The sequence below is a fragment of the Falco punctatus genome (assembly GCF_963210335.1).
Source record: "Falco punctatus genome assembly, chromosome: 6".
In the NCBI taxonomy this organism is placed as follows: domain Eukaryota; kingdom Metazoa; phylum Chordata; class Aves; order Falconiformes; family Falconidae; genus Falco; species Falco punctatus.
The window spans coordinates 66,874,966-66,899,928 of record NC_137585.1 but is presented as its reverse complement, the minus strand read 5'-3'; the positions used below and the strand labels follow the sequence as shown (position 1 = coordinate 66,899,928).

General features: G+C 39.0%; 1 protein-coding gene and 1 long non-coding RNA gene across 10 annotated transcripts in view; one reads left to right on the top strand and one right to left on the bottom strand.

Annotated features, from left to right (window-relative positions):
- Positions 1-24,963, top strand: part of PCLO (piccolo presynaptic cytomatrix protein) — a 385,852-nt gene that overhangs the window by 48,216 nt on the left and 312,673 nt on the right. The window lies entirely within an intron of this gene.
- On the bottom strand, positions 1,601-9,387 carry LOC308065749. The gene is made up of 2 exons (XR_013928908.1): positions 6,571-9,387; positions 1,601-4,307 (listed from the first exon to the last, which is right to left on the bottom strand). It is a non-coding gene; the product is annotated as an uncharacterized lncRNA (long non-coding RNA).

The window sequence follows — 24,963 nt, the reverse complement described above, 5'->3', positions numbered from 1 at the left end:
GATCAGTTAATTGAATAAACACAACAACTATCAAGGAAAGAGTTGGAAACAATCAATTTGACATTATAAGTGTGTGCAAAAGTGGCTGGTTTGGGTTTCATATGCTGAATTCATACTTTCCTCTCCCTTTTCTGCAGCTTACTCATGCTATTGTATCTCTCCTTCTTCTCTACTCTGTTTATGCACCTGGTGATGGATCTCTCACTCTGTTCCAGTTCAAGGGCTTTTCCTGTATTGTTCTTTTATATTTCATTCTCTTTGATTTCATTCAGGGTATTCTGGGTGTGGGTTGGGTTTAATGCATGCTTTCTTAAGACAGAAAAACCTGCTGTTCTAAACTGTGATATCTTTTGAAAGTGAAGGCTAGGAAGCCCTAGAGAAAGATGATAAATGAAAAAGTTAGTACTTTTTTATTTCTTAAAATTTACTTATAATATTATCTGGTTTTACTGATGAGCATTCTGGGTTCAATTTATTCGCCTTGTCCAAATGTCCCTGGCATGCAAAACAGTCACACGGGCTGGTGGATCAGGCATGTGCTCTCTGAAACAGCAGCTGGAGGCCAGGGAGGGTATTGTAGGGCATCCCCAATACCCCCACAGAGACAGCTGTATGGAAACAAGTGAATGAACCACCTGATTCTGTCTGCTCTATAAAATTTCTGAATGTCCTGTGTTACTGTTTTTTTTGCTTGTGCGTTTTCCTCCAATTCTTGCTATATTTTTTTAATAGTCTTCTGGTTCTTTGTTGTGGTGGAGGTTGAAAAAGTTGGTAGTATTGAGTCTGAAGAGCACCAAAATTAATCTGGTTAGCTGTATCCATCACTAGTATCACGGGTAACAATTCAGAGGTCTTTCTGATGATGTATGAATGGATCATGTTTTATGTCCTGCCTGTGCTGGCCAGTGCAGTGGTGTGGGCTGGCTTCTTGGAAAGCTGTTGGGTGAGGGGAGCAGCTCCATGGTGGATCAGCTCCCCTGGCCTTTGGGCTCTCTGGCTTGCTCGACATGCAACCAAGTCTCTCCTGGTAGACCAGGAGTGTGAAAGAATTCGAGGTGCACTGAGATGGGAGTGACAATGCAAATGGTGGTGAATAGGAGCAGGACAGTGGGAGGGAATCTGCAATAAGAAGCAGCAGAAAGGAAAATGGTGATTCCTATGTGTATAGCAGGGAGTAAAAAAACCCCAAGACGCAAAACTCAACCCTTCTGGTGACTAACCCTCTCACCTTGGCTGCTATCGGGTATTTCAGAATGGGGTCTAAGAAATTATGATGATTATTGCAGAATTCCGGGTGCACCAGGGAAAGATCATTTTTCTTGATCTCTTAGTGAAGAGTTTGTGGCTGAGCTATCATAGTTTGTATCTTACTGCACACATTTGTTTTCTAATGAACACAAATTAAACACTGAGTATTTTTTTATTTTTTGTCCATGTAAAAGTCTTCTTTACAGCTTGGTAATATGTGCTGCTAGTGAATTACATCAGTAAATTTTATAAAGATAATCCAGGTATGTTTGTACCAGGGCTAGGCTTTTATCTGCATTTCATGAGGTGGGCCTGTATTTTTTTGGTGGTGTTTTTTTGGTTTTGGTTTTGGTTTTGTTTTTTTAAGAAAGTGTAAATTAGAATGGATAGCTGCATAATTTTTCTGGGTTTGGTTTGGATCATTGGTTGGGGTTTTTTTGTTGGTTTTTTTTTTGGTACAAATGATTTTTGTTGTTCTAAGGAAGTGATGCCAAGAGGAGGCAAAAGTGAGAGCAGCCCAGCGTGGCAGAGCTGGTGAGCTGCCTCTGGCCTTGCAGCAGTCGGAGCAGGAAGAGGAGGAGGAGGAAGAGAGGGGCACCAGCAGTAGCTGTGACTTTCACAGGTTGTGGCACAAACCCGGCAGGAGGCCCACAGCCATTTTGCTGCTTCTGGCAGCCTGTTTCCAAGGGCAACCGTTTATTTTGCCTGCGGAGCCAGGTCTGACTGTTGCCTTGATCATTTTGTGTTGGCTGTCAGTGCAGCCTTACCCAGCTCCTTTTTAAGCAATTCCATTCCATTCAGAGGCTGTGTGTAGGAGGCTTTACAACCACTGAAACTTTTTTTTTCCCCTTCAAATCACCTGTTCCTGGATTATTTTTGTGTGTTAGCTCCCCGTGTTTGAACCCTGAGAGCTGAGGAGGATTTTCAGGTGATGGGCTTCCTTGTGTTTAATATGATAAACTGTATTATCTTCAGCTTTATAGTAGCTTCAGTATCAACATTTTGGTTGTGCTCATTTTAGCTATGCTCTGGTGGGGAGGGATTGATCATTCAGATGTCCTAATTCATTCTAAGGTTTATTTCCTGGCTGTTTTCAAATTAATTTGGAACTTGATAGCAGTTATTTATTTTATTCTACACCACCTTCAAGGCTGTTCTGGAACAGATTTAGGAATCTGTGGTTTGGTTATCTTGACTTGCACCTTGCAAGCGCTGTCATCTCCCTTTTGACTAGTTTTGATATTTAGGCTCCCAGTTTTTGGTGATGCAGTCTTCATTTGACATCAAGGGAACAGATGTGTCTTTGCATGTGCTCTGAGCTTTGTTTTACCTTGCATTCGCCATTCATTTTTCTTTAAGTCCTTTGGCAATGCCTTGTAGCCTTTCGTAGACATGGTAAGAAGGGAAGGGGTGTTCAATTGTGGTATTTTACAGTTTCAAATTTCATTTGAATACATATTTCATATTTGCAAATGTTAACAAAGCAGTGTCATTGAGAACAAAAGTGTGCAGTTTTATATTCCTTACAAGCTGCTAAATGTTCCTTTTTTTTACAACTAGGTAATGATATGGTGGATTAAAAAAGAAACACAAGCAAACAAACAAACATTCCTCAGTGGATTATAGTAATCTTCAGGAGTTAAGTAATACATAAGCTCAAAATTTAAGTGTGTGATTTGACTTCACATTTAATAAAAAGACATGGACATTTACAAACCAGGTGATCATGATCATGATCAGCCATGCAGCAATTGATTATTGAGCACCAGTATCTGCTGTTTGTTTTAATAACGAAGTACAGTGATCTATACGGCATAAAGATATTTTTATTGGCAAGGAGATAGCCAAGGTGTCGTGCTGCTTTATTTTGCTTTTCTTGATTTCTGTCAATCTGAACCATACAATTGGAGATATAAATTCTTCTGTTAAATAAATAAAAATAGAGGTTACAGTTTTTCATTTGAAGCATTTATCAAGTAAATTGTTAGTAGTGCTTGCATAATAGATCAGGAAGGTGAGATGATCTACACTAAGGTAGGATTGTAGCTGGCAGACTGAAATTTTATATGCTTGGGAATACAACAGTTCTCAAGGTACAGAAGTACTGAATATTTAATGATTTGAAATCCCAGCAACATATTAAAGTCAAGTTTTATTAAAATATTATTTTCTGCCTAAGATATTTTATGCCATATATTGCTCCTTTATCCAGAAACATACTTTTGTCCTTTTTCCTTATGCTTACTCTTTTTGCACTGTTTGCTCTGAGACCTAAGATATACATTTGACTGAATTGGTATTTGCTGAGATACTTAGTGTAAGCTCAGGATTAGGCAGTAAGTACTGTTCCCTCAAAGAGAAGTAAAACATCTCAGAACATTAGAGCTGACATTTCTCTGTAAACTTGTAGCAAATGAGATTGTGAGTGTATTAGATATTGTCATCTTTTGGTACTGTTCTGCGGATCCAGTGTTAAGTCTCATAATTGATCTAAATAAACATATTATATGGGTCACTTCAGTCCTAGAGAGGATGAGGGGAGCTGTGTCATATTTTGTAGTTATTGCAAAGTTGTTTGGGATAAGGCAGTTGTGAGCGATTCCAGCGATGTTGCTGTTGGAATTAGAGTAAGTTGTCATTTCCTACTAATCATTGTTGTACAAGTAAATGGCAAAAATTACACCATGTTCCATAACTGAAATGGCAGTAATGGTAATACAATTTGAGCTGGGGAAATAGTTATGTGCCTTCTATTCAATTTTCAAACTGTGCTTAACAGGCTAATGTTGTAGTTCATAGGCTTCCCCAAAATCATGTATTGCTTGATGAATTAATTCCTGTCAGTATTTGAGAATCTGAAAAAACCAGAATGTTTTAACCAGTGAGTTTTGTCATTCAAGGAAAAAAAAAATCTCAAAATTACTAGCGGGAACCTGGTTATATGAATGGAGCGGACTGATATTAGCGTGCTGGTAGCTGATGCCTCTGACTGGGGGACAGAGACCCTACTAGACAGAGCAAAGCAGAGGGAGATACACCTTTCCTGTAGACTGTACAAACTTCTGCATAAATAAAGCATTCAAGAACATGCAGAACTGAAATCTGGTGGGTTTTAGCTGGCTAGAACTAGGCATCTTGGTGCTTTGCTAATTCTCCCTCTGAACATGAAATCAAAAAAGGAAAGATGATGAAATAGGGTGTTGATAATTTCACTAAAAATCACTTGGGCAAGCATGCAACAATTAATTATAAGAGCTAGGGAGACAGTAAGATTTTCTACTATTTGATCAGTTTTTTAGATTACCAAATATTTGGTAAAATGTTGTCCCACCACTAAAATGTGTATCAACCTGTGCTTTTTGTTGAGGCTCCATTGTTTTTTTGCTACTGCTTTTCACAAATCTCAAAAAAATCCAAACAAACCAAATCCAAAAAAACCCCACCCCAACCCAGAAAATTAAATGGTAGAGTAACGTAGAAATTTGAAGGAATACAATTTGGAAACAAAGCAAGCAAAACTGACAGGGTATTTCTGTAGGCACCTACCGGTTGCAGTGAAGGTAACAGTTTTGGTCCTGGTAACTGGCTGTGTGAATGATTGCCCAGGGTGTTGCCGCATGACTTTCTGCATTTCACTTGTTAATAGATTTAAGTAATCTATTAGTTTGATGACTATATCAGCCTCGACTGAATGATGAAAAGAAACCTGAGATGACATCAGACAAATATCAAAACCCCAAATTTATATCATTAGCATATAATTGTTATATATAGACCTTAAGAAGGTCTGGAAAGGATGGTTGTAGTAGAGATTGCTGCATGTGTTGCTTGTGTCAAGTAAAGAATTAGCTGAATTTCAGCATGATATCAAAAGCTGTTGGAGTTGCAGTTATGTGGTCTCTGGCTTTCTTTTTCCTACCATTCCCAGCCCCAGGGATACTGGCTGTGGCGCTGAGTGAGGTGTGCTGCTTGGTGTGAGGACAATAACTTTGCCATAGCTGTGAGTTTGGTTCTTTCAGTGTGATTTTCTAGGAAGGGAAAAGTATCTAGACAAAACCTGATCAGTATCTTTTCCTGCTATTCAATGTATGAAGTACAAATGGGGTTATTTCTGTGTCTGACAGTGAGTATAACAACATTGAGAACAGATTAGGACCCTAATCTAAGAGAAGATTCCTCAGCAAATTTAAGAAGGAAGATCAAATCAGTATCTTCATCGTAATTATGTACAGACACAGTTTAGGGAGAGTGTCACTCCACCCAGAAAGAACTATAGGAATACTCCAACCAGCAGAACAACTACATTACATGGCATCCAGACAGATTTCTGAAGGGGTTAGTTAATTTTATTTTTAATGGTCAGCAGGCATAGTTATTCATTTTGTCCTCTGTAATTCAGAGTCAATTTGTTTTAAAGGCAAGAAAAACTTTTTCTGAAATGGAAATCTTTGAAGTTGAAATTACTTAAGATATACTTACTAATTATAACAATATACAGGATCCTGAATATAGACTGATATTCTAATGTGGTAAAACATATTTTTGGCTTTTATTTATTTCATATAATTTTTTCTTCAGGGTGTAGATGCAGAGTTGAGGGAGGCAACCCTTTTCCCCTGGCAGCAGAGCTGTTATCTCTTCAACCAATAATCTCTTTGTATATAGAACATGACAAAATCTATTTTAAAAAATTACCTTTATCAAGTGAAATTACTTACAGTATTTCCAATAAAATGGGTCTGAGTTAGTATTGAGACATTGTGTTAGTGGAAGTGTACTTCAATAGGTGTTTGTGCTTAGTGAGGAAGATAAGCAACAGGTATGTATATAGGAGCAGAGGAAAGATTGGAAAAAAGCAATCTGTGAGATTTTGTGAATTAAGAATAAAATGAATTTCTAAATAATTCTAGTCAAAATGTAACTGTCATGTTAAACAAGATAATAACTAGACAAGTTGCATCTTTTGCCACATAATGTAATGCAGCTTCAATACAAATGTGATTAAATGGCTGATAAGCACCTGTTTAGTACAAATTAGCATATTCAAACACACACCACCCACCACCCCCCTTTAACAGCACAGCACATAAACGCAGCAGCAGGCATTCCATAGTAAAACAGTGTTCTTAAAGTTCAGATACAGTGGTAAAGGGTCAGATTGCCTAGTGGTGTAGAATGATTTCGGGTTTAACCCTAATGGAGTTATGCAAAATAATATTGTAAAGACTGCCCCATGATTGTTACTGAGAGTGCTTTAATGAAGTCTTCTCTTGATCTATGTATCAAGGCGAGTACTTCTCCTATCAGAATTGTTATAGCAACACTTTATAGCAGGCCTTCTCCTGTCTTGCTTCAGAATTCTTCCATGGTGGCTTTAGATTCCCTGAATAGTCTGACCTGTTCTTTGGGGAGGAAGGTTTGTAAGTGGCATTGTGGTGAAAATTCTGAAAGTATACTTCAGGTTTGGTTTTGTTTGGGGTTTTATTTTTTTGGCTTTTGGTGGGTTTTTTTTACCTCCTCAATGAAATGTTTTTCCCCAGAACAAACCATTCTTTTTCCTTGTGTTTAAAAAATCCCCTTTTCACCGGATGGGTTTGTCTTAAAAGCAATTTCAGTGCAGGTATAAGCTCTGTATTCCAAAGCTGTATTCATCCTGACTACTGAAACGCTGATGTACTGATTGGAGTTACTCATATAGATGGAAAAGCAAGGGACTATTCCATGTCACTTGAGAATTTTGGACATTAAGTTCTTACTCACAGAATGTTGCCATTTTTGGAAGTCTATTAATGCAGTAAGTTCAGTGTGACTTTGGTTGTTTTGTTTTGTAAATCATCATAGCATTTACAATAGCACATTGTAGTCTTTACAGTAGCACATAAATACACATAAAATTACAACACAGACTGTGAGTTTTAAGTTGTTGTTAGTATGTTATTGTCAAAACTGGTTTGCTCGGTTGTCAGTATGGTTGCTAAAATATCTAGTGAGCTTGTAGGTAGTTACATAAAGAGCAGTGAAGTCTCTTCAGATGGATCCAACAGTATATCCAATGTGACATGCTGAAGAAGAAGCTGTGTTTTAACAAAAAAAATGATGCTTCAGAGTTCAATTTTAAGTTGTCTTTTTTCTTGATTTAGAGTTATTGTAAGTGAAGGATTATCCGAAGCAGTCACTTTCTTTTGATGATCGAGAAAAGGCATTGGCTAAAACAAAGCTTTTGATGTAGTGATACTCTTGGCTTTCAGAACTTTTAAGACATGATTAATTTTTAGTATAGCTTGGTATCTGGGCATTTAGGGGAAGGAAGCACTCTCCATAGCCTGGATGTGTGGTCTTGGGCATCCTTAAATCATTCAAGATTTCAATATGACTTTGGCATGTATAATAGGAAAATGAGACAAGCCCGTGCACCTCTTCTCAGTTGAGCATCCTGTATGCAAGTGGAACCATGTCACAATTGGACACTTTGACTTCTGAAATAATTTGTCTCTACAGTGGACAAACTCTAGGTGACAATGCCATATAGTCCCTCAACTTTGTGGCTAGAGAATATCTGGAAGTGTGGGTTTGAATCTGCTTGTGCAGAGAACAGAATTGAATCTGGGTCACCCATATCAAATGTGTAGTGTTTTAGCCAGCAAGTTATTACAGAAAAAGGGAGACTACATATTTTAATTGCTTTTTTTCCCCTCTTGTGTTTTTATGTAAAAAAGCACAAGATGCCACTGCAATTTGCATTGTTTTTCAAGTGCTCTGAGAGGCATACTAGCTCAAGCCCTTCATGGGTTTAGATGGAAGATTACTACTTTCTGGTTCCTTACTTGGTTTAAATAGAAAGTAATTGTGCAGTTTTATACGCCAGTACTGTTATAACCAGGACTCTTGTGCCTGAATATTGCTCCCCAAAATGAGGGATTACAGCATACCCTTCAAGAGTAATGTTTGCAACGTATGTGACAGACATTGACATATTTAGGTAGCTTGATAAAAAGTCACTACTCTCCAGGCTGGAAGATTCTAAGCCGAATACCTAAATGTATGTAACTCTGACATCATAGCTGGGCAGGTAAATTTTACAGTTGTTTTGCTTTTGGGAAATAAGAAATTCAGGCACAAGACATTTAAAATTAGAGTACAAGCTACTTTTTAAGCAGCTATATGTAGAAAAACTGCCTTAAGCTGAATTAGTGCTTTTGACCTAATTCTTGGTAGTAATTCAATTTAATCTATATTTAATTGATGATTTAGGTAATATCAGAGGTAAAACAGTTTCCTTTCTATCAATGTGAATGTCTGATGTCTGAGGTCCTCAGCTGGTGTCATGCCATAATTTTCTTGGAGCTGAACCTGTTAGATCTAATGAGGATCTTTTTTTTTTTTCTTTTTTTTTTCTTTTTTTTTTTCTTCCCCTTGGTGTTTAAAACCTGTGATCTTCCAAGAGGAAGTTTTCCCTGCTGTGTTCTCATTCCTCATCTGCCTGTGCCCCAAATGTTTGTGCATTTAAAAAAGTTAGAAAACCATTGCAGTGAGGACCTTTTCCCTTTTCATGTCTGAGGAAAAACCACAAAGGCAAAGAAATTAAATGCAATGTCTTAGTACTCCTTCTGTGTGTGCATGTGTATATTCACATATACACACATGTATATGTGCATACAAATACATGCAATGTATATGTTACATGCAATGTTTATATTGCATAATATGTAGTAACGTATATGTAGTATGTATACATTCATAGTGTGTTTCATATACTAGTGAAAAAGAAGTAAAGAATACGCAAACATACAATCTGCATGGAGGCAGCAAACCCGTTTTTCATGGTATACTATTGTTTGTCCCTTTGGGATACTGAAGGAAAATAAATGCTCAGGTGTTAAATCACAGAAAGAGCAGAATCAGCAACATTTTTAATCAAACTTCTAGGAAGTAATTCTGAAAACAGCTGCTTTGTGGTTAATTCTTAGAAATGGGGTGTAAGAGTAAAATTTAACATTTTTAAAGATTGATTTTTTTTTAATTAATATTGAACACCTTTGAAACAACTTTTGAAAGTACATTTTTCTAACTTCTCAGAGAAGTTATGTATAAAAATTCTTGCTTCACTATACTTACTCTGCTGAATTCCACACCCACCCCCCCTTCTGTATGTATTCAATGTCTGTATTCAATTACATAATATGTATTTAGGTCTGTATGTAAAAGAGAGAGGATATGCATATAGCCATTGATTTTTGATATTAATTTACTTTCTCTCCAATTATTCTTCCAGTAAAGTGTATGAACATAAAAAATTGCAAGTGGTATTAAAATAAACTTGAATATTTACACTACTGATATTGCTTAGTCTTAAAAGAAGGTGTTGTAGTGAAAGACACAAGGACATGGCATATACTTTTAAATATACCTAATATGCACTATTTAGGAAACTAGCATTTGCAACTAAGGATTTTAATGATATTTTTTTTTTTTGGTGGCAAAACTGATTGCTTACATGTTGGTTTGTAGAAATAGCAAAAGATTCAGTAATTTTAAAGGTAATAAGAATAAGAAGTCCTATTGTATCAGATACGTCTACTTAGTTTTATTCTTAGGACTGGTTGTATTTTGACAATCTCAATGTGAACTACTGGAGAGGGTGAATATTAAGATAAGTAACATTCACAAATGATTTTTAAATTGAAAGCTATTGCCACACCATAGAGGTCAAAGAAGTTTTCAAGCCAATTAAACATAAGTGTAGATATGTAAATAATGTATGCACATATTTGTGTGTACTGTATATATGTAGGTCTGGTAAAATACTTCAGAAAAATCAAATTGGCTGTCACATATGAGGAAAAACGCACACACAGACACAAAGTCGGGTTTCCATGTTCTCATGTAGTCCAAGGGATCTTTATTTATTTATTTATTTTAAGGTTTTATTTGAATCCTGACCTTGTTCAACAGTGTTAAGGCAGTAGGAAATGATACTGGCGTTCTTCTGACAAGGTACTTAGTGAACCAGCAAATTAGTCAAAGAAAAAAAGTTTGGAAAGCATCCAGCATATAGAAGGCCAGACAATATAACAGGCATTTATGTTTTTAGTATTATTTCTGTCAACAGCAGGTTAGTATACTGGAAACGTCTCCTACTTATCCACATCTCAGAGTCATCAAAGTAATCTGTTTCCTATCCACTGGAGGTCCTAAGGGAAGTATCTCCTAGCTCTGTCGAATGCTAGCACTGTGCTTGGATGAGCAGAGGCAGCTGGAAGTGATTAGAACAGACTGACATGTGAAATCACGTGGGAAGCGATTCATCTTGCTAAAGAAGAGGAATCAATGCTCTGTTCTGTAGGAGAAGAGGAGTTTTAAGCACAAAAGTGAGCAGATTTTCAAAGGGGCGCATGGGAATTGAGCTATGTGATTGCACTGATGTCATTTAATATTGCAAATCACATTCTACCCTCAGCAGATTATATTTAAAAACAGCCTGATAATCACGGATGATAGTTTCGTAAGAGCATAGGAACTGCCAGGCAGGAGTGAAGCAGTTGTTCCTTTATCCTAGTCCTCCCTCTTAGCTCTCCTAGAACACACAGTGATACCAGACAAAAATAGAACATTAAAAAGTACATAGCTATAAATGTTACATTTATAATGTGGAAACAGTGACATTGCCCAGCCATGCAACATTTGATGGTTTCTTTTTAAATGTGCACATTATTATGGATAAGTCAATTGGAAGCCTTTCCCTCTTGAGAAAGCTCTTGAGAGCTGTTCTTTTAATGTAAGCAATGTCCTTTAAAAACCCCAAACTTGTACTGTATCTTAGTTTTCTCTTCAACTGAATGGATGTGTTTTATATTTTGCACTTACATTGTGCGATCTCCTTAATTAAGCCTCTCTGTATATTTTCGGTATTAGTATGACACACAACAGACGTCTGCTGAGGTACCTTACTCAGTACGTTATTTCTGCTCGTAGTCTTATCAGTGTGATACTGTAACTGTTAGTAGATTCTTGGTGTAACAGCAAATTACTAGTTAAAAATTTACTGTTTTACAGGCATACAAAACTGTGTTGTTTGGGAACTAGGCAGAGCTTTTGTACTGTCATAAATTAGGTGGGGTTTGGGTTTTTGGTTTTTTTTTGGTTTTTTTTTTGTTTTTTTATCCTGAAAACTAGGCAAGTAATTCTTGAATGGTGAGAATATTCACACATGCTTTAGTCATCTCCCTTGAGAATTATGTATTTTTATATCGATTTGGGCCTTCATAATAATGAAAACTGTGGATTGGATTCAGAGACTTTCCAGTTTGTCACCCATCTGAGGTGAATTTTTCTTGTTTTAAATTTAGGTAATGTTCTGGCAATGATGCCTTCGTAGGAGATGGGCAATGTGGTTGATGCCCTAAAGTACCGTGCTTGCCTGCCATCTAGAACTGTTGACAAGTTGCCTTTTGAATGTCATTTCTCTGCATGACATTCTGGCAGTCACTTCCACCTGCGGGTGTCCTTCCTTTTGGTTGTTTAGCTCAAGCAAACCTGGTGTTTAAAATTGTGTACAGTGGCTATTCTGGAAGGAAACAAACCCTTGCTTGTTCCATAACAACAGTGAGAAAATGCCATCCAATGTAACAGCTAGGAATGAGAGGTTAATATAGGACTTTGTAAACGAGATAGATAATGTTAGAGACAGGGATGTTTACTCCTCTAGCCACAGGTTCCTTGAATTCAGCTTTGACCTGCTTGTCCTACCTGTACTGTCCTATTAGAACTAAAATATGTGTGTTTCAGACCAGAGACGGCATTGATATGTTTCCCTTATTTAGCTTTATGTATACTCAAAGAACCATATGTAGTCATTTCTCCAGCTGGTAGAATTTACTTAAAATTGTAAGTTATTGTTATGAAGCTTGACAATTGATTGAACAGGCCAAAATTAAGTATTGTCAATTAAATAGTAAAAGTCTGCAACATAAGCCTATTATACAAGTTAAGAGAGGAGCCTGTACCATTGGGGTCAGCAGCCGTTCAGGAACTGACTTCATACCAGGAGGAATGCTGGTCTCTTACTGTCTGAAGCTCAGATGAATCTCTCTGCTTCTAGCCATCGAACAGTTAAGCACCTTGCCTAAATTGTCCATGAAGGGCGCTTTGTGTGTTTGATGGAGAGGTGTCCTTTTGTGCAGGAAGTTGGTCGTCTGCTTAGGCTGTCAGTATTTGTTCATTGGAGGTGAATTTCCCTGTTGACTAAAGCAGTAATCGTGGTAACTGACATGTTAATAAGCAAGAAGTGCTTGCATGTTTAGAGGTAGGAAGGTATTCTGTGCTCAGAACAGCTGTTCCAGGCAAGAATGCAGTTAAAACCAGAGCGGAGCCTTTTGATAAGCATTTTGAGCACATTGTGTCTTGGTCACTGAATGATCGTCTAGTAAAAATATATGGAAAAAAGAATTAAAAACGACATAGTAACAGAAAAACCTGCCTGAATTGCGAAGAATGTAGTACTTTAAGTAGCTTCCTGTTTCTTGATGAGAATAAAGAAATTTTCTAGCATCCGTTATGAACAGGACAGAAACTATCCGTCAGAATAGTGCCCGGCCTTTGGTGAGACAAGCTGAAGGACCCTAAGACCTCCTTAGCTGGAGAAGTGCAGTACCCACTGCGTTGCCGGTGACAGTCTCTTATTCCATCAACCCAGCAGGCACCAGGTGATGCCGCTAGAAATCCTGTTCACCTGCTTTTAGACTTTCTTCTAACTTTTGGGAATGATTTTAAACTAAGTTCATATATGCATGTACATACACATATATAGATACATACATGCATATATATATATAAATATAAATAAAATGCAGGGAAAAGTTAAGTAACTCACAGAAAATGGTAGAAATCTAAAAAAAATAAAAAAAATAATTTTCATGTTTCCAGAGATAATCTTAATTTTAAAGCTAGGAAACCTGTTTTCTACCCACCTATCATATGCGTGCTTCTGTGTGTGTGTGCAGATTCTGTGTAGTAGTGTACAGAGCTGTCAAGGTGTTAATAATTCATTCCCTGAAGACATGGATAAGGCATCGTCAGGCTGGTTTGTTTATGGTTTCAGAGTAGGCCATAATCATCAATTCTATATAAAGTATTCCTTTCTGATTTTCAGCCTGCATACAGGGGGGTTATATGAACATAGGGGTGAGGGTATTGGGTCAGATCAAGGTACTCAGAGCAAAGAGTTCTGTTGCCATCAGTGGCAGATGCCAAAGGAAGAGTAAAAACAGGGAAAACTTCTATTAGGCTTTCCCCTGATACTCTCCTAGTGTCCGCTTCTGTAGGCAGAGGTCCTTTATTCATATATACTTAGGCTCTGCCAGCCTCCCTCTTTTTCCAGTTTAAAGTTCTCTTTCTCAAACTCCTTTGAAGTTTCTCTGACCTTTGTGTTTGTACCTGCTTTCTGCCAGTGTTGCCAATCTTTATGGTCAGTTTCTTCATCTATTCAGCTGATTTTTACCATGTGGCTTGCTTTGTTTTGTATTTGTTTATAGTCCCTTTGGATGATCCCTTCATTTTCTATAGTCAGAACTTTCCTAAAATGAAATGTTTTTCCTGGTTAGTTTTTTTTTTTTTCCCATTTGAAGATCTATCAGCCAGAAATTACTGTTTGGAAATACTTCTTCTGCTTGTAGAACTTGTCAGCAGGACTTCTATACTTCAAATAATAAAAAAAATGTATTGAAAGCATGTTGCAAGCTGAAAAAACAAGCACTTAAAAACTGGATATGCAGGACTTCAGGTGGCAAGTGTGACTTTCACTTGCACCTTCCTTACTTCTCAAGTATAAGGTGTTTTTAATTACATAACAAGGTTCAGGTTCCCCCCCACCCCAACACTAGCTATATTTTTTTTTTCTTTTTCATTTTGATTATTTGACTCTGTTCATTTTTTACTGCATATTGCAAAAATCAGCAAATGAATACAGTTACTAATTTTTTCTTGCAGTATGTCATAAAGATTAAAGCAAGAACACCAGCTAGGTTAATTAGAGAAACATCAGACCTGATTGTTCGGTCTATTTAATATGTGTTAGCACTTTAGAGCTCTCAAAGTGATAAAGGAATGTAAATCGCATTTGTGTCATATTCCTGCAGCTTCAGACCCTGTCCTTCAGCAGCCTTCCATGGTCTATGAACTGAGATTCCTGAGCACCTGCTAAGATAATTCTGAAATATTTTACGTGGGAAAACAAATCGGTGTAAGACAGCTGATCTGTGATACTAGGCTGTAATTAACTGTGCCTATACCAGTGTTGTGCGCCTGAGGCCATCCACAGAGGAGCTTCTGGCCTTGCCATTAAAACTTTTACCCTCTAAAATGCAGCGGTGACATTTGTAGTGTGTATTGAGAGCAATCTTTCGCTTTACCCGGGAATGGTTTGAGGTGACCCAGGTCAAACCCACTCCAGAAACTGTCCAAACCGTTTCACAGGGTGGCTGAGTGCAGCATAGGGACTGTGCTGTGGGTCAGGTTTAATTTAGGCATGAGTCACCATCCGTGGTTGTGTTTCTGAAGAGTCCCTTTAGATATCAATTCTGAGGTGGTTTTGCACTGGTTATGAGCAAGCAACCTGGTAGGGGTGACCTACCATCAGTACACTGCATCCTGTGAGGGGAGGCCACGTCCCATTTTTAGGATGCATATTCAAGTGCAAGAATTACACTGCATGTATATTTCTTATAAATATTTCATGGTGAAGTGTGACCTTTATTTGCTTGCCAGGCATCTCGTGGCTTTAATAAAATAACCTGTGACAGATTGTTTGAACTGAAGAGCCCCGGAGCCCTGCTGTAGGTGAAAAGTGGATGCTCCTTACTTACAGAGAAGCATGTCAAACAAGGGAACAAAGACAGATCTTTTTAAAAAACAACACAGGTAAACAAACCAACAAACAAAAGCAGCGTATGAATAATGATAAGCAGCAAATAAGGAAAATACAGAATTTGGAACCCATTTTGTTCAGAAACATGTCTCCGTGGACAGTTTGGTGGATGAGGAATTGGCTGAAATGTTCACATTCAGAGGATAATAGTCAATGGCTCTGTCTCCAGGTGGAGAGCAGTGATGGGTCGTGTCCCTTAGAGGTCCATGTTGGGACCAGTACTGTTTAATGTCTTCATCAGCGGGATGATGCGTGGGATCACTGGATGAGGCAGTGGGCACTCTCGGCACGTTTGCAGGTGACACTGAGCTGTGCTGTGCGGTTGGCACACCTGAGGGATGAGATGCCATTCAGAGGGGCCTGGACAAGCTCAAGGAGCGGGGCCCATGTGAACCTCATGCGGTTTAAGACAGCCAGGTGCAAGGGCAGCCCCCAGTCTCAGCACAGGCTGGGGGATGCAGGGACTGAGGGCAGCCCTGCCCAGAAGAAGATGGGGATGCCGGTGGAGGAAAAGCTGGGCATGAGCCCACAATGGGCACTCGCAGCCCAGCAAGGCAGCTGTACCCTGGGCTGAGTCACCAGCAGCGTGGCCAGCAGGGCGAGGGGGAGGGATTCTGCCCCTTTGCTCTGCTCTGGTGAGAGCCCCCCTGCAGCGCTGTGCCCAGCTTGGGGGCCCCCAGCACCAGAAGGACACGGACCTGTTGGATCAGGTCCAGAGGAGGGACACAAAAATGATCAGGGTGCGGCTGGGACACCTCTCCTGTGAGGGCAGGCTGAGAGAGCTGGGGTTGTTCAGCCTGGAGGAGAAGAGAAGGTTCCGGGGAGACCTTCTTGCAGCCTTCCAGTACCTCAAGGGAGCATATAAGGAAGATGGGGACAAACTTCTTAGCAAGGCCTGTTGCACGATAGGATGAGGTGTCGTAGTTTTAAATTAGAAGAGGCTAGATTCAGACTAGATGCAAGGAAGAAATTTTTTATTATGAGGGTGGTGAAACACTGGCACTGGTTGTCCAGGGAGGTGGAAGATGCCCCATCCCTGGAAACATTCAAGTTCAGGCTGGACGGGGCTCTGAGCAACCTGGTCTAGTTGAGGATGTCCCAGGTCATTGTGGATGTGGTTGCGCTAGATGACCTTTAAAGGTCCCTTCCAACCCAAACTGTTCTATGATTTTATGAAGTTACCTGCTTATAGTGGTTCTGAATTCATGCACATTATGAATGAGTTGACTCCAGCACCTTCTGATCTGTGCTACCCATGCTACATTTGCTGTCTTAGGCTGTATCACCTGTGCTGATGCTTTCTCTTTGTGCTTTCTCAAGGGTGTAAACCAGCTGTCTGCTTTTTGCAAAATAGTAAAAACTTGGTACTGACTCAGCTTCACTGATTTGTCATGAGAATATCTTCGATTTTGTCTCTGCCCACCTGCTAGGCAGTAGTATGGAAGAAGCATAGTGGGTATCTCTACAGAGGAAATCTGTACAGGTCACCTCACAAATGAACACATTCTATTTTGTCAGATGTTATGCTATAATTAGGTTCTTCTAAACTGTGTTCTTTGCACTCTCTGGTTATTTTCCTTAAAAATTACTCAGCGTTGTGAAATCTTTAAAAGCAATATACATGGAGCTGACTAAAAAGGAATTAGAACAGGGCAAGAGGCATGTGTTTCTGGGTGACAGGATGAAGACAATTGAATGTAATTTTATTACTGGTAAGGCAAACCCATACCTGTGATTCCTACCTAAATGCACGAAGAAATTGGGGTTATAGCAGTGATAAGGAATTAAAATGCTTTGGTTGAATACCCAGAATGAGTTGAAGAATAGAGGGATGAGCTGGTGGTTCGATGGGGTGGGAAGGTGTCACTGTTGTCAAGAATGTAACAGGTGTTGTACAGGAATGAGGCTAATGAGAAGGAAGCATATAGCAATCCAGATGTTGGACAGGAGTACAGAGGGGAGGAGCTGTTTTTGTTGGAAGAGGGGGATATGAACTGAGTATTGGATTTAAATTGAGCTCTGCCTGTTAAGAGGAATTGGAGGCTCCGAGTTGTCTCATTACAACTTTTGACACTGAAGTTCTGAAGCAGATCACAGGTTTTGCTAGACGTTATACCAGGTAACTCTGTTCCAGAGGGACATAACAGCTGTTACTTACAGTATGTTGGCTCTCCTGTCAGTATATTCCATAGTACATCAGCATGCTGCCTATTTCTGACTTGATGGTAGGAGCACAGAAATTCACTATGTTGTCTTAATTCACCAGAGCACATTTCAAGTACCCACCTAGTACTCGAGTCAGGTTCTTTGCATCTGTTATGGTTTCTGTTTGGCACCCAGATCACAGGAATTGCTTTTGAAATGTTCAGTATTAAGCTTTTAAGTAGCTTTGCCCAGGGTCTATGAAAAATTAGTTTCTCTGTACCAAAGGGAAAGTGTCTGGGTTGTGCTGTTCTGTGACACAGCAGAGACCTTATACAGCATGGCAAAATGTGGCTTAGGTCAAGGCATAACATTGAGTGGGTCACACTGAAAATCTGTGGATGTACACAGGTCTCAAGACTATTAAGGAGGTTGCCTTGCCTTGTGTGGGGAGGGCTGCATAGTACAGATGGATACAGGTTGCTCAGGGTGATACAGGTTGCAAGGGACCTTCACCGGAACATAGAGAAAATAGTCTCCCAAAGTCGTTTGCTTAATCACATAAAGGAGTTAAACTGAATTTTTTATCTTAGTGCTTTTTCTCATATGTAGAGACAGAAGTCCTTTGCTCCTAGGCATTGCTAGGTGCCTGTTAAAAACTTACCAGAGATTTACTGTTTACCAATAATTCACCAGCGATTACTGCATGACAGCCTAAACCCCTGAAATTTCCTTCTGTGTTGTAGGAGCGGTATACGTCCTAGTTGCTACACCACAAAGGACATAACTATAGGAACATACACAAATAGATACCAGCTGTGCTGTCCCATTCCCTGAGCTGTCCAGAGATAAGACATCTCTAGACTTGAAGCCAAGTATTCATCTTCAGTGCTGCTCCATGCTTGAGGAAGTTTGACCTATATCCCTGTTGGGATATGTGATAATGGCATGGCTCTAGCACCTGAACTAAAACTATCTCATGCTCGTAGCCCAGGCAGTGCAAGCATAAATCTGTTAGCCCCTTGTCATGCTATCTAAAATCCTGCTACATTTATTTAGACCTGATATTTGTTACTCTTGGTTTTCTGCTGCTTCTGCAAAGCAGTCCTGTTTCCCTGAAGCCTAGAATTAGGTATTTGACTGTATGATTTCAGGAAAACCTGGCTTGCTCTGGCGCTTTCTTTAAGCAGCTTTATCTTTGCATGTGGGCTGCTGTGAGTCTTACTGTGAAGGTCCTGCTGTCATTTGCATGTAGACCTGTGTAGCGGTAGCCTTGGGTCTGCACCATGAAGCTCCATTTGTAAAAAGTCTTTTCAGCGATTAATGCTTCCTTTTTATTAATATCTTCCTTTCAGTAAATACAATAATTTCAGTTTTGAACACTGCTGTTGTTTTTCCTCTGGTAATAAATGCTACTTTCATTTGTGTTGTAGCTGAATAATGAATTCTTTGAAAGTGCAATTAAAGCACTGCCTTCTTCATAATAACAATTTGTTTTATATGATAAATCTGATACAATAAATAGCTGTCCGACCCACGCAGCAGTAATGAAGCACTTGCTTTTATGACTTTTTATCAGTAGAAGCAGAAAAAAATGCCTCTTATAAAGTGCTGTCTTCATTTTAATGTGGATGCATCGGTGTGGAAGGCACCTCAGGAGGTTCTGTTGTCCAGCCTCCTGCTCAGAGCAGGGTCAGCTCTGAGCTCAGACCAGGTTGTTCAGGGCTTTATCCAGACTCGTCTGGAAAACCTCCAGGCCCTGCACCACCTCTGCACAACCTCTGGCTGCAGCGTATTGCATCTTAAGAACAGAAATACCAGAGGTCGAAAAGAGAATGAAAATAGACGCTTAAAAAAATTAAGATAAATGAGGTGTTGTAAATCAGATGTCTTTTTACACATTTCTTTATGGCCACTTAAATTCTTAACTACTTCAGTGTTTACCTCTTCTCATCCAGTATTTAAAATACAGTAATTGGTGCAGTTTATGTGCTAAGGAGATGTTAGGAAGCCTGTAAGGTAAAACTGCACTGGGTTAAATTAATTGCCTGTTTTCCTGGCCTTGAGAAGCTGCAAATCAGTGAATGAAGTTCTATCGTTGGCTTGCCTGTTGAGAGGGCAGAGTGGAGCATAACCACCTGCCAATGTTATTTTATGCATTCGGTTAGACTTGGTCTCATCTCAGCTTTGCTCTTCTGCCAGTCTTTATCAATTCATTCTTACATAAACTCAGCCTGCTCCAGTGCAGTCCAGAGAAGTTGTGAAAATAGACACTTCCCATATTCAGAAAGTCTGTGAGATGCTTGCAAGTTATACCAGTAAGCCATATACACCCTTCAGACACACACTTTCCTCTTCAGCTGCGCTATTATCCATGCATTGGTTCCACAGTCTGGCTCGGAGTTCTGGGGAAGTGTTAATGAGCTTGAGTCGTAGGAGAGCAATTGTCTGCTCTTCATTGGAAGGGAAATGCAGTCTTTGATCATAATTGCAAATACAAATTACCCATCATAAAAGCTAAAAAGTCAGAAAGCTTGGTTTAATTTCTTTTGGAGAAATGGAGATGCTTCTCTGAGATGTGATAAAGAACAAAAATCTCTCGCATTTATTTACTTATCTTACTATGAAAGACAATATTACTATGTGTGAATTAAAAAGAACATAATAAAAATGATGCTTACTTAACTCCATAAAACTTGGTAGCTAATAGATGCTCTACATATAATTTATTTATTTATATATTTAAAAATACAGGGTGACTTCAGGATCATGCTTTGATAATCTCCTCCTTATGACATTCAAGGAAAAAATATCCAGTTCAAGGGTTTTCTTTTGCTGGGGCCGGTCTGGTAAAACCGTGATTTGACAGTACAGTGCTTGCTTGTTGGAGTAATTAATTAATTCTGTAACTAAACAGCTTTTTGTGCTGTCATTAGCCTTTTGTGCCAACATCTCTGATGTTTCTGGTATAGCCATACTTTTAGGGGAGATAGAAGTGAAACATATTATGTCTTTCAGATGTGTCAGATGTGCTTCTTGGTCTTGTAATTCCTTTTTGCAATTTACCAGATGGCATCAGATTTAAACTTGTGTTGAGACTTTGACCTATGCCGAAGCATCTGAAGATTGATTAAACCCCTTGACTATTCAGTTCAAACTGTGACAGAGGATTTAGTTAAGGATTTTTCTTTAGAGCATTGCAAAGAACTTGTTAAAAATGTCCTGAGGGGTATGACTGTGCTGGGAGGACATGACAATAATTGAAAGTTTCTCTTTTGCAGTGTTTTTATGCATTCAGACATAAAAGACGTGGTTCTAAATCACCCTCCTTTTATTTATGCAGGTGAAAAGTTTTATTTATGCAGATAAAAATGCTAGCTATCACCTGGAAATTTAAGACCATTATTTTTCATAGCAGAAGTAAAGAGAGTAAAGTTCATTTCTGTTGCAGGGGCCTTACAGATGTGATTAGTTGAAATAAGAGATTGGCCATGGCAGCTGGTCAGTCTCCATGTAGACAGTTCCATTTTTTCCCGTCACTATCAGTGGTGACAGGGAAGCAGAGTCTGCCTTGTTGGCTTCATGTGGAGTCAGTCTTAGTAATGCTATGGTCGCAGTGTTGTGGGGAGGAGGGAGTGTGCTTGTCTGTGGAAATGTTAAGTCCATGTCTGGGAAACCAAGTAGCAGAGAAGAAAGCCTACAGGAGAGTGACATTTTTTTCAGAGAAGGAAAGAAAGTGCGTAAAGCCAGGAAAAAGCTAAGGTCTAAGGCTGAAACATCTTTTGTATAAGGAGAGGCTGAGAGAGCCTGGATTTGCTCAGTGTGGAGAAGAGAAGGCTCAGGGGGATCTTACCAGTGTGTATAAATACCCGGGGAGGGGTGGTGGGGGGTGGGGGGTGTAAAGAAGACGGAGCCAGGCTTTTCTGAGTGGTGCCTGCTGGTAAGACAAGAGGCAATGGGTGTGAAGTAAACCACATGAAATTCCATCTGAACATAAGAAAAAATGCTTTCCCCCCCCTTTTCTTTTTCTTTTTTTTTTTTTTTTTTTTTTTTTTTTGTGAGGGCAGTCGGTCACGGGGACAGGTTGTCCAGAGAGCTTTCGGAGTTCCCCTCCTCGGAGATACTCAGAACTTGGCTGGCTGCAGTCCAGGGCAGGCTGCTGTACGTGACCCTGCTTCAGCAGGGCACCTGGACTAGGTCAGCTCTAAACTTCTGTGACTACCAGTTAGATTTAACCTTCGTTGAAAGTGGACTGATACTTTAAAACAGCAGCCTCCGTGCATGCTGCTGTACCTAACGCATTTATTACCTTCTCTAAATCTAGTCACAACAGCAGAATAAGGTACTTCAGCTTTGTGTAGACAACTTTTTTTCCAAATTGCACCTGACTCTTCAAAACACTTTACTGAAATGGAATTAAAAATGGGAATTTACATTTTGTGAAACATAAATTTATTTTATTGAGGATTAAACAATTCAAAAGCAGCAAGTACAGACGGAAAATTGTAGTACTCTAGGTTGTAAGGGTTTTTGATTTGTGAGGGGAGAGTATGTAAGTTTAGATATATTTAAAAGACCACAATAAATATTTGTTTATTATTTAATTGGCCTATTTTCTGAAGAAGTAAATGCTTCCCTATGCCCTGTCTTAATTTCAGGTTAAGATTTTATTATGCAAAAGTCAGTAATATCACAGGCAAGAGCTTGTAGCTAAGACTCCATTTTAGCACATGTAGCACTGAGCATATAAATAAGGTAAAGAAAATACTCTTTTGACTGACTTAAGTATCAAAGCCATTGGGTTCTGCTTATGAGTCACCAAATGTACATTTGCATTGTAATTTAATGCCACAACAGAACATACAATAATGGAATTCAGGTTTAGTTTTTCCTCTAAATGTGACCCATGATACATCGTTCAATATAGTATTGCTGCTGCTGGATAAGAAGGAAGTTAGGTGACAGGAGAAATAAAAATGCTGCAATAAATAGTCCTTCTTTCACAGTTTAGAGAAGCTGCCAGTTGGTTCCCCCAAGATGTGAGCTTATGTCCATGCACAAATGACTTGCATATGGTGCGAAGAATGAGTTGCTAAAGTTTGTGGGCACTACAAAACATTGCAGCAGACTTTTCTTTCAAGCCAAAGCAGAAAAATACTTGAAGGGTATGAGAACACTGAGTGAATGGGAGATATAATCACAGATTAAATTAATTTTTGTATGAATGAAATAACCTTAGTCAGTCAACTAATTAAGTGTGTGTGTGGTTGTGTGTTTCCACAGCTTTTATTTCTCGTATTTCTGTTACTTATGAATTCTTGTGTCTTCTTGCTGAAAAACACTGAGTGTACCCTGCCCCGAATTTATTCTCATTTTATCGTACATATTTTGCTCTTTTATGGGGCATTCATTTAGCTTTCATAATCCAGAAACTTTCAGAAGACTTACCTGATTAAAGATTGTAATATATGTAATTATAGAAACTTGTCAGAGAAGAGATTTAGGGTAGCATTATTTTTAAGGTTGTAATTAATGGGCTAATCTCTCATCCCTGCATCAAGAAAGAGGATTTGCTATGAGAGAATCTGTAAGTCCTGAATATGTCGTAATCCACTGAGCAACTCCAGTGTCTAAAGCAATGGTGCTGACAGGCTCTTTTAACTGATGTGAGTGATCTACAATATGTGACAGTTGCAGGGGGTTTGTTGTTTTGTTTGGTTTTTTTTGTTGTTTTTTTTTTTTTTTTTAAGAACTCTAAGGAAGTAGATCAGGGGCTCTGTCACAGTTTGTCATACATCTAACATATAAGAAGCCAGTTGCTCTTGCGATCCAGAAGCCATGACAGGCCTTTCTAAAATACAGAGAGAACAAAATTCACTGGCTAGGAGATTTTCATGCTGTGCATATCATTAAAAAAAACCCAAAAACCAAAAAACAAACCAAAAATCAAAGCTGTTTCTTATTTTTTTCCTGTGTATTTCAGTATGTGGATCTGTATTAATATGTTGTAAAAACACATGAATGATGGTTCAGCTGTTTCTGGGTTTACGTGTCAAAATGTTGTGCATCAAAAATGTCTGGTTCAGAAACACACATCCTAGCTAAGGCTTTACTGGCTTTTTTTGTAAGATGGTTGTTTTCTTCAGCTGTATAGATCCAGAAATATGTGTGTCAGGCCTGTCACAATGAAAACTCGTCACGTAAAATTGTTGGATAATTTGGGTTGAGAGGAGCTTCAGAGTTTCATCAAGTCTAACCTCTTGCTTAAAGCAGGGTCAGCTGGGAGATCAGACCAGGTTCCCCAAGACTTTGGTCCCCAGTTGGTCTGGAAAACCTGCAGGCATGTACTACATCTCTGGGCAATCTGTGCCGTTCCCTGGCATTCTTGGTGGAAAAAGTTCCTCTCAACATCCCGTCTGAACCTCTCCTCTTTCAGCTTGCACCCGTTGCCCCTCACTTTCTCATCAGGCACGGCTGTGAGGAGCCTGTCACCACCTTCCCAATAATCTTCCTGTAGCTACTGGGGCATTGCTGTTAGGTTCTCCAGAAGCTGTCTAGGCTGAACAAACACTGTCCCTCAGCTTCTTCACCCAGTGACCCTCCCTTAAAGCCTCTCCCATCTCTCAAGGTCTTCCTGTACTGTGTGGGGTGGGGCTGGCGGAGAGATCCTACACCTGGGATGCGATGTAGGTGATGGCACTGACAGAACTTGTCTGTGTCTCTTTCATGACACACACTTCCATGTACAAATCCATCATAAAATTTAAGCTTGCGTTTTTATTTTGAAAATAAAGAATATTCATAATTTAATTTGTGTAAGTTATAAAATTCACATTATGAGATGTAGGAGCATCTGTTGTATGTGTCTCCATCTCAGCTGGTTGCCTAGAAATTCCCTTTACAGTCAGCAGCAGGAGGGGGAAGAACTTAAAGTATTTTGCCGCACCCTGAAGGAAATATCTGACATAGGCAAGATTACATGTGGTCTTTAAAGTACCTGTTTTTACCACCAACTACAGTGAAGCTCGGGCACGCTTGTGAGTTCAGAGTAAAAAAAGAAAGGCTGTTAGTGACTGAGGTACAAAGGAATACATGTTGGGCTTCCTATGTATACTCTATAAACCACAAATTTACAAAATTATTAATAAACTATCCTAAACAAAGCATAAATCCTAGCCCTTTTAAAACCCACTGGTATTAATTATGGATGTTGTATTGACATGTTGGGAGTATTTTGAGGGTGAATTAAATATTTATATGAAGTTTGACTTAAAAATTTCAGTTGTATTTTTGCCTGTTTGTTTAGATATAGGTACTGTCAACTCTAGCTTATTAATTGTTCATATTGCTCTTGTGAAGATATTTCCATAATAGCTGTTGCATAGTCTTCACCTGCATTTTTTTTGGTTTTGTTTGGTTTTTTTCCCCCCAAGCTTCCCTTATAAAAGTTTATACCAAAATAGCAAATCCTCTGTTCAGAGGTCCTCCAAAAGGTTCTCTTGAGAACTAATTATACCTTTTTTAAAAGCTACTAGCTTCTACTTCTCCAAAGTAGTTTTTTACTGAAAGATAATTTTCTAAGCAAAATGTTAAACTTCCTCTTACTGAATAACAGTAATTTGATGTGACATTTCTGCATTGTAGTATTATCA